The sequence below is a fragment of the Aedes aegypti genome, chromosome 3 (assembly GCF_002204515.2).
Source record: "Aedes aegypti strain LVP_AGWG chromosome 3, AaegL5.0 Primary Assembly, whole genome shotgun sequence".
Lineage (NCBI taxonomy): Eukaryota > Metazoa > Arthropoda > Insecta > Diptera > Culicidae > Aedes > Aedes aegypti.
This window is the reverse complement of record NC_035109.1, coordinates 8,711,318-8,724,555: the sequence shown is the minus strand read 5'-3', so window position 1 is coordinate 8,724,555 and position 13,238 is coordinate 8,711,318. Positions and strand designations below refer to the sequence as shown.

The following is a 13,238-nucleotide window of genomic DNA, read 5'->3' as shown; positions in this document are numbered from 1 at the left end:
AATTATCATTTTTAATTTACATTTTACTACCAAACATGATTATAGAGATTTATAGAATAAATATTATTGCCATAACCGCAACACAAACGTGTTTTTAAAATGATGAAAACAACAGGATATATTCTATTAAATAGTGTATCAATGCTTTCTGCTCATTCAAGTTATTTTGTATTTTTCTTATAAAATCAATAAATTGCAAAATAGGGTGCTATTTTGAATATAATTTGAATATTATTTCAAAGATAATTGAATATTACGATGACATCAATTATGTGGAGGTATGTACAGCGTAGTTTAGGGTACTTTATTGTAAAACGAAGTTCGTAGTTCAAATTATTTTTACAGACAAATTCGAAATTAACATTTACCTGTTGTTTGGAATGAAAATTTGGTTTACATTGATTAAAAATATCATTTTAGAAGAGTTTTGAACTTATGGCACAACAATTTTCTGAACTCAAAAGGGATAAAATCTGTTTATGATTTCTGTAAAGTGTATATATTTCAACTTAATTTCTATCAGAGCTTACGAGTATAATCTATAGATTGGATCCAATGACAAAAATAAACGTAATTGTTCGAATTATTGGATTTTATAGCAAAAATCATTGGAAAACTGGCCTTTGTCATAATCTTACCTAAATTTTATATATGTCCACTAATAAATTGTCCAAATGTATTTCACTACATCTGAACATCATAATAAAGCACTTCAGTAATCAAATAGAGCTTCTAAATTTAGTTTTGAACGTTGTGCGTTTGAATTTTGGTAGGTGTACGAATATGGAATTGGGTGAATTTTAGACATCAATTCAATACTTTTCTATTAATCCAAAGATGAATGTAAATGGAAACATTTTGTGATTGGCAAACAATAGATGACACCTATTACCTTCAATGTGGATAAAGTATTTGTAGCTCAATACTTCATTTAATAGTTTTTTACTAACTTGATGTGGAATCAGTATCCTGTACGAATATGAAATTGAGCCACTGTATGTAAAAAACAGGATACCCCTAAACAAGCCAATTGAAGGCGTGAGTTCCATCTTTCCTCCTAAAACCCCAATCCGTCCCTCTGTGCAGTGATGCAGTGATGCTTTTTTGCCAATAACGATAAAGCTGGCAACCCTGGTGTATGTGTGTCGTGCGCCTCTGACAGTGAATAGTGAGATGTGAGAAGCATAAAAATGCGAGCAAAACTCGCTTCACTCCGCACCGAAGATTCGAAGAGCTAAAAACATCACTCGGTTTCTTCATCATTCATTACATCCGCGGTCGTCGTTCGTTCGTGTATTGTATGGTGGTAGTTTCGTCCAAAGCCAACGCACGTCGAGGTGTACCTAGAATATAATTTCTGTTCCAACCGCCTACTTTGTCCGATTTCCAGCGATTTCGAATCACGGAAAACGCGTTTTTAACGGTGCGAAGTTGGGTTTTCTTCCGGTCAAAGTGCAAGAAAGGATCGCATTTTTTCCTTTCTGTAAAGTTTTTTGAACCAGTGTGCGTGTGGAACGGGAAAATATCGCTTTTTTGCTGCCCCGATAACGACGACGAGAGGAAAGTTTCCATTAGCTTGCTTTGCCCTCTCCAGCCGCAGAGGAAGCATATCTTGTGCAAGTGTGTTCTGTTTTAATTTCGAAGAATAAATAAGTTATGTGATCTCATTCTATCGCCTGGCGTGCTTTGATCTTTGTGCAGTCTACGCAGTACGAGATAAAGAGGTTTTCTACTGGATTCGTACGAAGGTTAGACGGAGTAGCCTTTGGGTTTTGTTCTCATGTAAGTTGAATTCCTAGCTAGCTGCCTTGTCGGACAGCCGCCGCCAGTTCAGGAGTCCAGGAAGAAAACGAAGAAGATAGCGTATTTAAAGTGTGGCCAAGACGAGCGAAAAGCTGGAAAATGTGCCGTGCGAGTATATTTACATTTCTTTGTGTTGGTATCTTGAAGTGAAGAACAGAAAGACTGTTGATTGAGATGATTAGATAGACGGAAGAAGACGAAGGAGTGCAACGCAAGAAGCTTCATCGTGAAACACTACAATGAAGGAGTTGTAGGCAGGATCTTTGTGGCCGGACGCGATCGATGGATTAGTCATACATCTAGTCATGGCAGGCAGGCAGCAACAGTCGCTCGCAGCAGGCGGAGGCCACGAAGAAGGAAACGTCAAAAAGCTGTCATTTTTTTTCACTGTGTTGGTGGATGACGACGATGATGATGAGGGCCGAGTCTGACTCCCCAAAATGGGAGTGCGACTTCTGGCTTCTGCAAGAGAGCCGGAACTGGTTTTCGATGTGTTGGCGAGAGTTGTCTCGTCAGCGAAGCTAGCGGGAGAATTTTGTTTGGTATTTGACAGGGGTGCCATTTACTTGGGATGTTTTATTTTAGTTTAACAATATCAAAATTAACATGTTACCTTGGTAAAAATGTAATGTTCGATATAACCATTTTTCTAAAATTTTCAACTATAAAAAAATGTAGGCAGATACTGTCAAGTTTTGGCTAAAACTACTGTGACTTCCTTGACCCGCTAAAAATGTTAAAGCTTGTTATCGTAAAATTAATAAATACAATTACAATAAAGACAATAGTTTTAAGGCTAAGTAGCCCGTCATTCGTTTTAGCAGCAATTATGAATTTGCTGCTTGCAATTTCAAAAGGATAGAACTCAGTCTTGATAGTTTATATTGGCTTGAAAAAGTATCACTGTACGCGCTAACATGCATAAAGTATGCTGATACTTTTTCAGCTGTGTCAGTGCAAAACCAACTGATTTTCTTTGATTAAAATTTCAATGACGGCTTACTTCGCCTTAAGGCTAAGTAGCCCGTCATTCGTTTTGGCAACAATGATGACTTTTCAGCTTGCATTTCAAAGTGATAAAAGTCAGTCTATAATATAGTTATAACTATATTATAGTTTATATTGACTTCAAAAAGTATCACTGTATGCGCTAACATGCTTAAAGTATGCTGATACTTTTTCAGCTGTGTCAGTGCAAAATCAACTGATTTTCTTTGATTCGAAATCGTGAGATGAATTAGCAACAATCATCAACGACGCGTACAAATTTCAATGACGGCCTACTTCGCCTTAACGATCAACGCTCCGTCATCGTAATCATCGTCATCATCGAAACTTCAAAAGCAGTTTTTCTGTACAAAACTAAAAATTATTCGATGAAAATGTGTTCACTGTGTTTCAGTTGGAGAATAGAATACAGTGAACAGATTTTCCTGTAAATTTTATTGATTTTTAACGAAAAAACTGCTTTCGAAAATTCCGAAATTAATGACGGATCCTGCCCCCTTAAAAATAAGAGGTTGACAGCATAGTAGGCGATTGGTAAAGTTGAAGGAGAGTCTTGTAATGTAAGGTATTTCTACACTAAGAGAAACTTTTATTATACCATGTTTTATTCAATATGATCTGTTAAGATAACACGCTAGACCATTCAATTTTCCCTGTATTTTGTCTCATTCTAAGATTTATCATCAAAACTTTGCACTTGAAGAAACAAATCTAATCTAATCTAATTGAAAAAGTATCACTCCAAATCTATATATGTAATGTACAACCTAGTAAATTCTCAGCTTTATCGGCACATTTAAACTCGAGATTTACTTTTACAAAGTTATGATGAAAAACTTGTGTATTGAGATAAAAGATAAGGAAATGGCATGGCCTTCCGCGTTACCCTAAGGTGAAACATATCGGAATTCAAACATGGCTGCCACAATAGCCGGAATATGTCCCTACTCTCGATTTCAAAGCCACTAATCTGCAAAAATAATGTATGTACGAAGTCGGTCTTCTTATTTTGAAATGAAAAAAAAAAATAGAAATTACACGAAGTTTTGTTGCTTCTTTCGAGAGATTTGTGCCTTCCAACCATTGGTATATTATTGAATTTGGATTCCAAGTTGTCTCACTTTAAGTAACAGTATTTATCCTTGCTATATTACATTTTAAAATATAGTTTTCTTTGACAATCTTGTCTAGGCATTCCTCAAAATATTCATCATCTGAAATTCCCCCAGGGATTTTTGACTGGGCATTTTTTTTTAGGATTCCTCCTTAAATCCTACCAGGAGTTCTATCGAAAATTCCATCAATAATTTCGTCAGCGATTCTTTCTAGTAATTTTTCTATAGATTCTTCCGAAGATTTATCCAACAACTTCACAAGGGATTTCTTCAGTGAATCTTCCAATGCTTCTTGAATTCCACCAAAAAATCCTCCAATGATTTATCTGTGAATTCTTCCAAGTAAACTTCAGGAATTCCTAAACAGTTTCATTCATGATTCTTTTCTTGCGATTCCGTCAGGAATTTCTCTCGAAACTCTTAAAGAGATTGCTCATGGAATCCTTCCCAAGAAATAACTACAAGGATTCCATCAGAAATTCTACCAGAAATTTCTTCTATCAAAAATCTAGTGTTTTCCCTAGGAATCCCTCCAAAGTTTCCTCCAGAAAATCCTTCAGCGATTAATTCAAACACGTTTCCAGGAATTACTTCAGGCATTCTTATACGATTTTCTCTAGAAATTTCTTCAAAAATTCCTCCAGAAATACATGCACAGATTTACTCTAGGAATTACAGTGATTCTACCCAGAATCCTTCCAAAGAACCATGAGGTAATTCCTCCTGGGATTCAACCAAGAGTTTCTCCAAGGATTCCACCAGAAAACCTTCAGTGATTTCGCAAGAAATACTACAAAAGAATTCACTAAAACATCCTCCACGGGATTCCATCAGGAATTTCTTTAGAGATTCCATTTGTATTTTTTTGAAAGGTTCGCCCAGGGGATTCTTCTAGGGAATGTTCAATAAATTCCCTTATAAATTTCTCCAGTGTTTCCTTCAATGATTCTTTCTGGTATCCCTGAAGGGACCCTACGTAGCCGGATTTATCAAGGAATTACTTCAACCAGAAATTTTTCTTCGTGAGATATTTATCCATCAATTCCTTCCAGTATTTCTTGTAGGATTTTTTTTCCAAGAAATCGCCCAAGAATTACCTTAGAGAATGCTTCAGGAACTCATTCAGAGATTGCTTTGAAAGTTCTTCCAGAGATATGTTTAAGAAACCAGGGAATTCTCTAGGAAATTTTCCAGAGATTTCTTTGGCGTTTCCTTCAAGAAATGTTCAAACAAATCTTCCAGGTTACTTCAGGGATTCAATCTGGAGGCATTCAAAAAAATGCTTTGTTCAATCCTCTGAATAAATATCAGTGTAATTCCTGCATGAATAATCTTTTGGAATTTTGTAGAAGCTTTCTGAAGAAATACCTAGAGTGCAGAAAGTGAGAATTTCTATTTCTTCGCGGAATTCGTGGTAGATCCTCTCGCGGAAATATTAGTGGGTTTTCAAAAAAAAAAAAACTTGTAGACGCTATGGAAATTTTTTGGTTAATTCCCTGGACTTTCTGATAACCCTGAATAAATTCTAATAAAGAGAAATCCTAGTAAAACCTTTGAAGTATGTTCTGGTAGAACCTCTGACGAAACTCTGGAAATTTTTTATGGTTTAAATTCTGGGGAAACTCTGGTGATATTCCCAGTGTTAACTCTGGATAACTTCTGGGGATAATCCTTAAAAACACCTCTCTCAAAAAATAATGGTGAAATAATTAGACTGGTGAAGTCTCTGAAGGAGTTACTGATGAAATCTTTATGGGGAATTGTGGTCGAATCACTTGAGAAATTTGGTATGGGATCCTTGGAGAACATCTTGGTGGAATCCTTGGAAGGTTTGTCCAGAATATTTTGGAAGAACCTCTGGAGGTTTTTTTAGAACCCCTGGTAAAATAATCGAACAATTTTGGTGAAAGTTTCTGAAAGAATTCCTAGTGGAATCCCTATAAGAATTTCTTCTGAAATCCTTAGAGGTTATCCTAACGGAAATCCTGAAGAATTACCTGGGTGAGTTGCAGATGAAATCCATGGAGGAAACACTGATGGAATCCTTAGGCTTCGAGAAATCTGTTGGGATGCTTCGAGAAAACGGTAGCGAACATTTTGAAGGAATTTCAGATGGAATTACTGAAGGAATTCTTGGAGCAATCCCTAAAGGGATTCCATTTTTGAATCCCAGGAGGAACTCTTGATTGAGTCACTGGAAGATAACTGGTGGATTCCATAATTACTGGTAAAATCGTTAAGAGAAATTTATGCTAAAATCCCTGGGGGAATTCCCACGAATCCCTGGAGATATTCCGCGAGAAATTTCTTTGAAAATTCCTGGAGAAATCCCTAGAGTAATTTCTGATGAATTCCGCGAGGAATCCCTTGAAAATTTCCGGTGATGAAATCCTTATAAGATTTTTTTGTTAAAATCCCTGGAGGAATTCACGATAACCCTCTGGAATCATTGGAGATATTCCGAGAGGTATAATAAATAAAATCCCCGGAGGAATTCCTGGTGGAATCTCTGAGGGAACTTCCCTATAGAAATTCCTGATAAAGTTACTGATGGAACTCCTGATAGAATCCCTTCATGAACTTCTTATGATATCCCTAGAAGAAACCCTGATGGAGTTTCTTGATGAACTTCTGATGTGATCTTTTAAGCAACTCCCGATGTATTTTCTGGAGAAATTCCAGGTGCAATCTCTGATGGAATCCCCAGAGAAGTTCTAAGTGGAATTTCTTAAAAGAATTTCTGATGAAATCTCTGGAAGGATTTTAGATGAAATCATTGAAGGAACTGGTGGTGGTGAAATCCCTAGAAGAACCTTATGGAATCCCTAGTGGATCTTCCGATTACGATGGAGCAGAATAAGAGCATTTCGATGGAGTTCGTGGTGGAATCTTTATTTAATTTTTTTTTATTTATTTTATTTCTGATGGAAACTTTTGAAGTTCTCCAGATGGAATCCCTGGAAGATCTTTTAAAGGATTCCCTACCGTAAATTCACGCATTTTGACTTGCCACCATCTGCTTTGGCAGTTTATGGGAAGCCGAAGCTTCAATTTGAAATGCTGACGCCGATGTTCGTACAACATCCCTTTAGACAGTACGATCAGTTCGTCAAACATTTTGTCTCCGCCCATCGGTGGTTTGAGCAAAATCAACCTGGGGGCGTAGTCAATGTTGCTCAAACGGTCTAAGCGTCTGTGGGCTGCATTAGAAACGGCTAAGTAAAAGTCCTCAAAATACACAATGACAATGGCCGAGCTCTTCATGAAATTAAGGATGTTCTATATTCTATAAGCGTGACATCTCTGGTTCCTTTAGAAATTTTGGGTGAACCAATCGAAACATGTTATCAGAAGTAAATAGTTTAGCCAATATAAATGTGAATGACAATAAATCTTCGAGATGTCTAGTGGAATACCTATAAATAAATGAAAATCCTAATTTAAGACTCTACCATTTAATTCTACTAGAGTTTGTATCCTTTGACAGACCCTGTATTTCGACCTCAACTGTTATATTATAGTTAGTGTTGTACATATAGGTAGTAGACATATTATAGTTAGTGTTGTACATATAATACGACAAAAAAATCGAATATTGATCGAACCTGAGGACTCCTGTAGAAACTACAATTAATAAGCTAATCTCTTCGATTTTTCGATTCATTGATAAATTCTTAAAAAAACTTCAAAAAACCAACATTCTTGACAAGTTTTTGGCTGAATGTTTTAAGTTAATTCTCGATTACTTTTTCAAATCGACGTAAGTAACTTTCATATGGTTTTGAGAAAATTAATTCAGAAGAATCACAACCTGTCTTTTAAAACTGTTTTAAAATTAATCAACTTTTTAATTTTTTTCGCCGTGTACATCGCTTAAAGTTTGCATACATTAAGCTCGCGTTCAAAAACTAGGGAGTTCCTGTTATTTCCCACAAAAAAAAATATTACAAAATGATAAGCCGATTTATTCAGTTACTTTCGACGTTTTTCTACCAGTGTAAAATCGGCTCAAGTAGTGTTTTGTTTTGATTCGTGGTTAAGTCACTTTGTCTCTCCATACAGCGGGGCGGCGAAAGTAGTGGTTAGGTTGCGAAAGTTGAGAATCTTACTTTCGTCGTTTTGTAAATCCGGAAATTAAACGTTTTAAAAGTGAAAAATCGAGTTGGCTCAGAGCGCAACGTGTAGAATTTCGTCTGCGAAACACGTAGAATCGATAAAGTAAGTTTGTATACTTTTTTTACTTGAGTCTGTTAGAATAAGTTTTCGAGAATTCGTGGAAATGTGTAGAATTTCTAAAAAGAACTCTTGTCAAAATCATTATAAACATTAAATCTCAAGGAGTTTTTACATAACTTCTGAATGAACTCTTCGGCCTGGTGAGATCGTTCAATGATATTTTTTTGTAAATTAATTACTAGCCCTCCTAGCCACGCTCCAATGGATTTTGGAAGTGAGAAACTATGTATGACCTTTCTAAGATTTATAATGCAAAATAGCAGCTTCAGAAAATACATTTTTCTGTTAATAATTATAATTATCAACAGAAACATAACAGTCTCGATATAATGTCAAGAATTCGAGGATAATGATTATAATTTTGTTAACATTATAGAACATCGATATACGCTATGAGCAATTCTCGCTGAAACCAGGCCGCCATCGGCACCCATCGTTATAATTCCAATTTCATAATAATAAATCTTCGAGCTGTTTAGTAGAATACCTATAAGTAGATGAAAAAACCGAATTTAGTACTATACATTTTAATTCCACTAGAGTTTGTATCCTTTGACAGATACGCGTATTTCGACCTCAACTGTAAGGCCGTACTGTACTGTACAGTCTAGCACACGACACTGAAGACGGCCTTACAGTTGAGGTCGAAATACGCGTATCTGTCAAAGGATACAAACTCTAGTGGAATTAAATGGTATAGTACTAAATTCGGTTTTTTCATCCAATTCCATGTCACTTATCACTAGTACAGTTAATTCTCCCTTACTCGATACTCCGTAAAGGCCGGTTTGCTACTGACAAGAAAAGGAATCGCCTATCTCGATGCGTGGAAAATTTCTCCCAAGAAATGGTCAAGAAAATCACTTTTTTTCTGATCGCAGTACGCAGTTGAGAAGAAATGTCACTTCAAAGGGGGCTCTCTGTAGGAAATTTCTTGACCCTTTCAGTCAAGGAATTTCTTTACTTTTCTTGAGCGAAACAGCATACTTAGCTTAACTCGATATCGAGAACCATAGTAAAAGTTGGTTTTCATGGCTAACTCGATGGTCCCTTAGATTTCAGTTGCACTGGTTTTGTGTTCGCCAATTCGATACCTTTCTAACTCGATGGTCCCTTCAATATCGAGTAAGGGAGAGTTGACTGTATATGCTAAAAGAAAATTTCTATTGATTTGTCTGCTTTTATAACGAATTAAACTGAGAAGCAGGCACTGTTCCAACAAGGACGTAACACCAGGAAAATGATAACAAGAAGAGTAAGCGATACGGTAGCCTTAAAATTCAACAAGTGCTAAAAAGGTAAAAAACTCATTCTACCACTTAAAATCAAAATGGCGTCAACATTCAAGATGGCCGCCAGATTTTTTCACTTGAATTTATGCTCTTATTCTTCACTCGATTCGAAAAAACACCAGCGATTGAAAACATGTTTCTTTGTTGTACAAAAAAATAATATTAAGGACTTCCTTAGCCGAGTGGTTAGAGTCCGCGACTATAAAGCAAAGCCATGCTGAAGGTGTCTGGTTTCGATTCCCAGTCAGTTCGGGATCTTTTCGTAATTGGAATTGCCTTGACTTCTCTGACATAAAGTATCATCGTACCTGCCACACGATATACGTATGCGAAAATGGCAACTTTGGCAAAAAAGCTCTCAGTTAAGAATTTTGGAAGTGCTCATTGAACACTAAGCTGTGAGGACGTGATGCCAAGAAGAAGAAGAAGAAGATCATCGATAATTCCGCTAAGACTCCTTCAATGATCTTTAAATAGTCTAATTAGGAATTCACCAAAAATCTTCCGTTGAGATTAGCTAAACATCATGCCCAACAATTCAATTTAAAGAGGAATCTGCTAAGAAAAAACGTTTCCAGAAATTCCCCAAATATTAGTCATGACAGCGAATTCAAGATGCAAGGTGATTGTGCACCTCAAACTCAGTATTTAGGAGTTGGCGAAAACTAGGAGACTACGGTGGACAGGTTAGGGCAGGAGCATAGCTGCCATAGCACTCTTTCATATGTTTTTTTTTCTCATTTCTATAGATACATATTCGAATCTAATTCACCAGGTGACAATTACACAGCCTCCTCATCAAAATTTTGGAATGTCTTGTTTCATTCGTTACATACATGGAAGTAAAAAAGTCGAAAGCTTGGCTTCATATCACTTTACGCATGGTTCTCTCTTTTATGCTAATTTAACGTACTATTCAAAATGCGCGATTTCATTCAAAAAGAGTTATTCAAACTTGGAGTCATGGAATACATTTATCTAAATACAACCAGATTCCAAAAGTGTATTGTCCACTTTGTGATTATAAAATCCATCCCCATCGGGCACTGAATTCGCAAACCAAAATGCTAATCAGAACGCACGCAATGGAAATGGCTAATAGACTTCCAACTATCTTCCGCTTCCCTCCATTATTGATACCGAACCATGGGTGGTGAATGTGTGGGCACCTGAGCTGAATTTCAAATCAGAGCTCGGTTGGTCCTAAACGCGCTGCTAGCCTCCCAAAGCTCCGAGGCACGATGTTGCTAAATTAAATAGCAAATATAACGCTTCTGATTCAATATCGCACCGATTGGCGACTACTTGGATGTATGGCCCGGTGCGGAGGTGCGTGTTTCCGGTGTCTTGTTGCCGTTGGTTTTCCTGCCTGCTGTGTTTTCTTTCGGTGCGGAGGTTCAATTTGTATCGTTCATTGAGCCATTGTCGTATTAAGTTGTACACAAGTAGGCTTTGCGCGCTCAGGGGCCTGTTTTAATTATTCCTCGTTTCGCGCATCGGTTGAGTTCGATACTGCCCCCAGTTGCCTCTCCCGGAGGTTGCTCCTGGAACCCACAACGTTTGTTAATTGATTCATAATAATTTTTCGGGGCATCGCCGTTTTCCGAGTGCTTCGTATAATCGGGTTTGCTTAATTGGTGGCGTTTCGATGGTTCCTGCTGCTGGCCGCAAGGTTTTGGTTCAAATCGGCTCAGCGCGTTGTATACGTTTTCAGTTCATCCGTCGCGCTATTTTGAAATCACAATAACGGAATGTGTGCGAAAAGAAACAATGTATGAGCTTCTTACTGGCATCTAAAATATAAGTTTCAAACCAACTGTAGTTTGAGGAGTGTTATGTTTGCCAATGACACCCTTTTTAATGTGATCTTAAGTAAAATAACAAAAAGTTCTCTAACGAACTTGATAAATTGTTCGAATTTACGAAACATTCAGCCTGCTGAGAATCTAATACAACCTACCATATAATATTATACCCCGCATCATGGTAGGCATCGCTTCCCATCCGGAGCGAGGTCAGGTCGGCCCACATATAATTGTAACTCAGTGCAGTGAGTGCAATAATATGTCGCCGGTATGACCCTTCGAAGCGGATTCGATCAAAGTGAGAAAAACCATCATATGAAACACATATACACGTGGCTCTCCTCGCATAATCATCATTATCTTCATTGTTGAGCGATGAATCACCCGTTAGTTCAGCTGGTGACTGCGGCGTGGCGAACACTACATGTTACCCCCATTCCATTCCAGTTCTCATCAGTCACGTTGGCTGATAAAGATTTAGTGTACGTTTTTTTCTCCTTCTAGTTTTCTCGGACGCCTTAGCTAGAAACGATATCGCATTTTGTCTGTAACATCATCATCATCAGCATCATCACCACCATTATCAACGTGCTTCGTTAGCAAATACCGCAGCTGCCGGTTAACCGCCACCAATCGAACTGGACAAGGTCGTACGGCGCCGGAACGTAATGGAACCGGAACCGTCACTCGTGCGCTCTTCTCCGTGGACGTGGACATTCAAACCAACGAAAATGACGACGAGATCGGTGATGATGTTTTCACGGTGCTCTCCAGACCGTTATTATCAGAAAAAATCTCCATCAATGATATTTACATGATTTTACATCTGCACTGCAGAAAAAACATACACCGTCGAAGCTTGGTTCAAATTCGGTTTGCCTAGGTATTTTTAAACTCTACACTGATTTTTGAAATAATTAATCAGCAAAATGTTGAGTTTCACCGTTTTTTAAACGTAACCGTCAAAAACTTTACTATCGAGTTCTGCTGATCAATCCTCTCTTTAGACAATTATTGTTAGTTCGGTCAATCTTTTGAAAAAGGAATTCATTTACACACCACTGACACTTTCTAACTTCGTATAACAATGCTTACGAATTGAAAATTTATATTGCCCAGTAGGCTTTTTCACGATATGTTTCAGATCAGCTGATCTGGAAGCTCTTTGACAGTTCTTCTATGAAAATGACAGGCCCATGTTAGCACCGGTCCTCCACCGATGTACACAAATGTATAGACGGACCTGTAACATGAAACGTCTCATGAATTATAACGTTCTAATATGTTGACGTTATTTTATACACACAGAACATATGTGTAGTGCACACATCAAAGTTGAAATTGCGAAAAGGAACCACGTGTTCTGGTTGGGATCAAATCTTCGACTCCCTATACGCTAAATGGGCTTTTGAGAGACCCGACGCTCGGATATCTAGGTTGTTCGTAAGCTATTTTACTCTTATTATATTCAATATGGCTGCCAATAATAACTTTAGCCTTGAAGGAGATATGATTAGCAACTCCGCTGAGAATACTTCTTCAAGGGGTGGTGCTACTTCTTTTGGTGATGGTGATGTAATAATGCACACTGCATCAGTAAGTCAAGAAAATCCGATGGTGCCGACAATTACTGCCAGCAGTAGTTTACGGCAGCAAACAGTTGATTCAGGAAACAAAGGGAGCACTTTAGCTCTTCAGGATGGTTCCTCTGTCACTAGATCGACTACTTTCAGTGAAGATTACCGGATTCAAGTTCGTCTCGAAAACGGTAATTTCACAAGCGCGTTAAAAAACGCTTTGCTCCGGGATTTGAACTCATGCCTTTATTCATCGCCGTCAAGGTCATTTGTTCCAAGCTTCAGTGGGTCATTCCTCAGATTCGGAGCTATCTGCTTCGCACCAGACAACGACGAAAGCTGTACCTGACTCAAGCAGAAACTTGTTTCAATAATTGAAAATTCTGGCGATTTTAGGTGCAG

The 13,238-nt window shown here is 37.6% G+C and overlaps 1 protein-coding gene across 2 annotated transcripts in view; it reads left to right on the top strand.

Moving 5' to 3' along the window:
• Positions 1-1,252: 1,252 nt before the first annotated feature.
• LOC5571900 (ras-like protein 3) overlaps positions 1,253-13,238 on the top strand; it is a 116,905-nt gene continuing 104,919 nt past the window's right edge. For both annotated transcript variants that reach the window (XR_002502058.1, XM_021852588.1), the window contains exon 1: positions 1,253-1,782. The gene's annotated coding sequence lies outside the window, so the exon portion shown is untranslated. The remainder of the gene's footprint in view (positions 1,783-13,238) is intronic.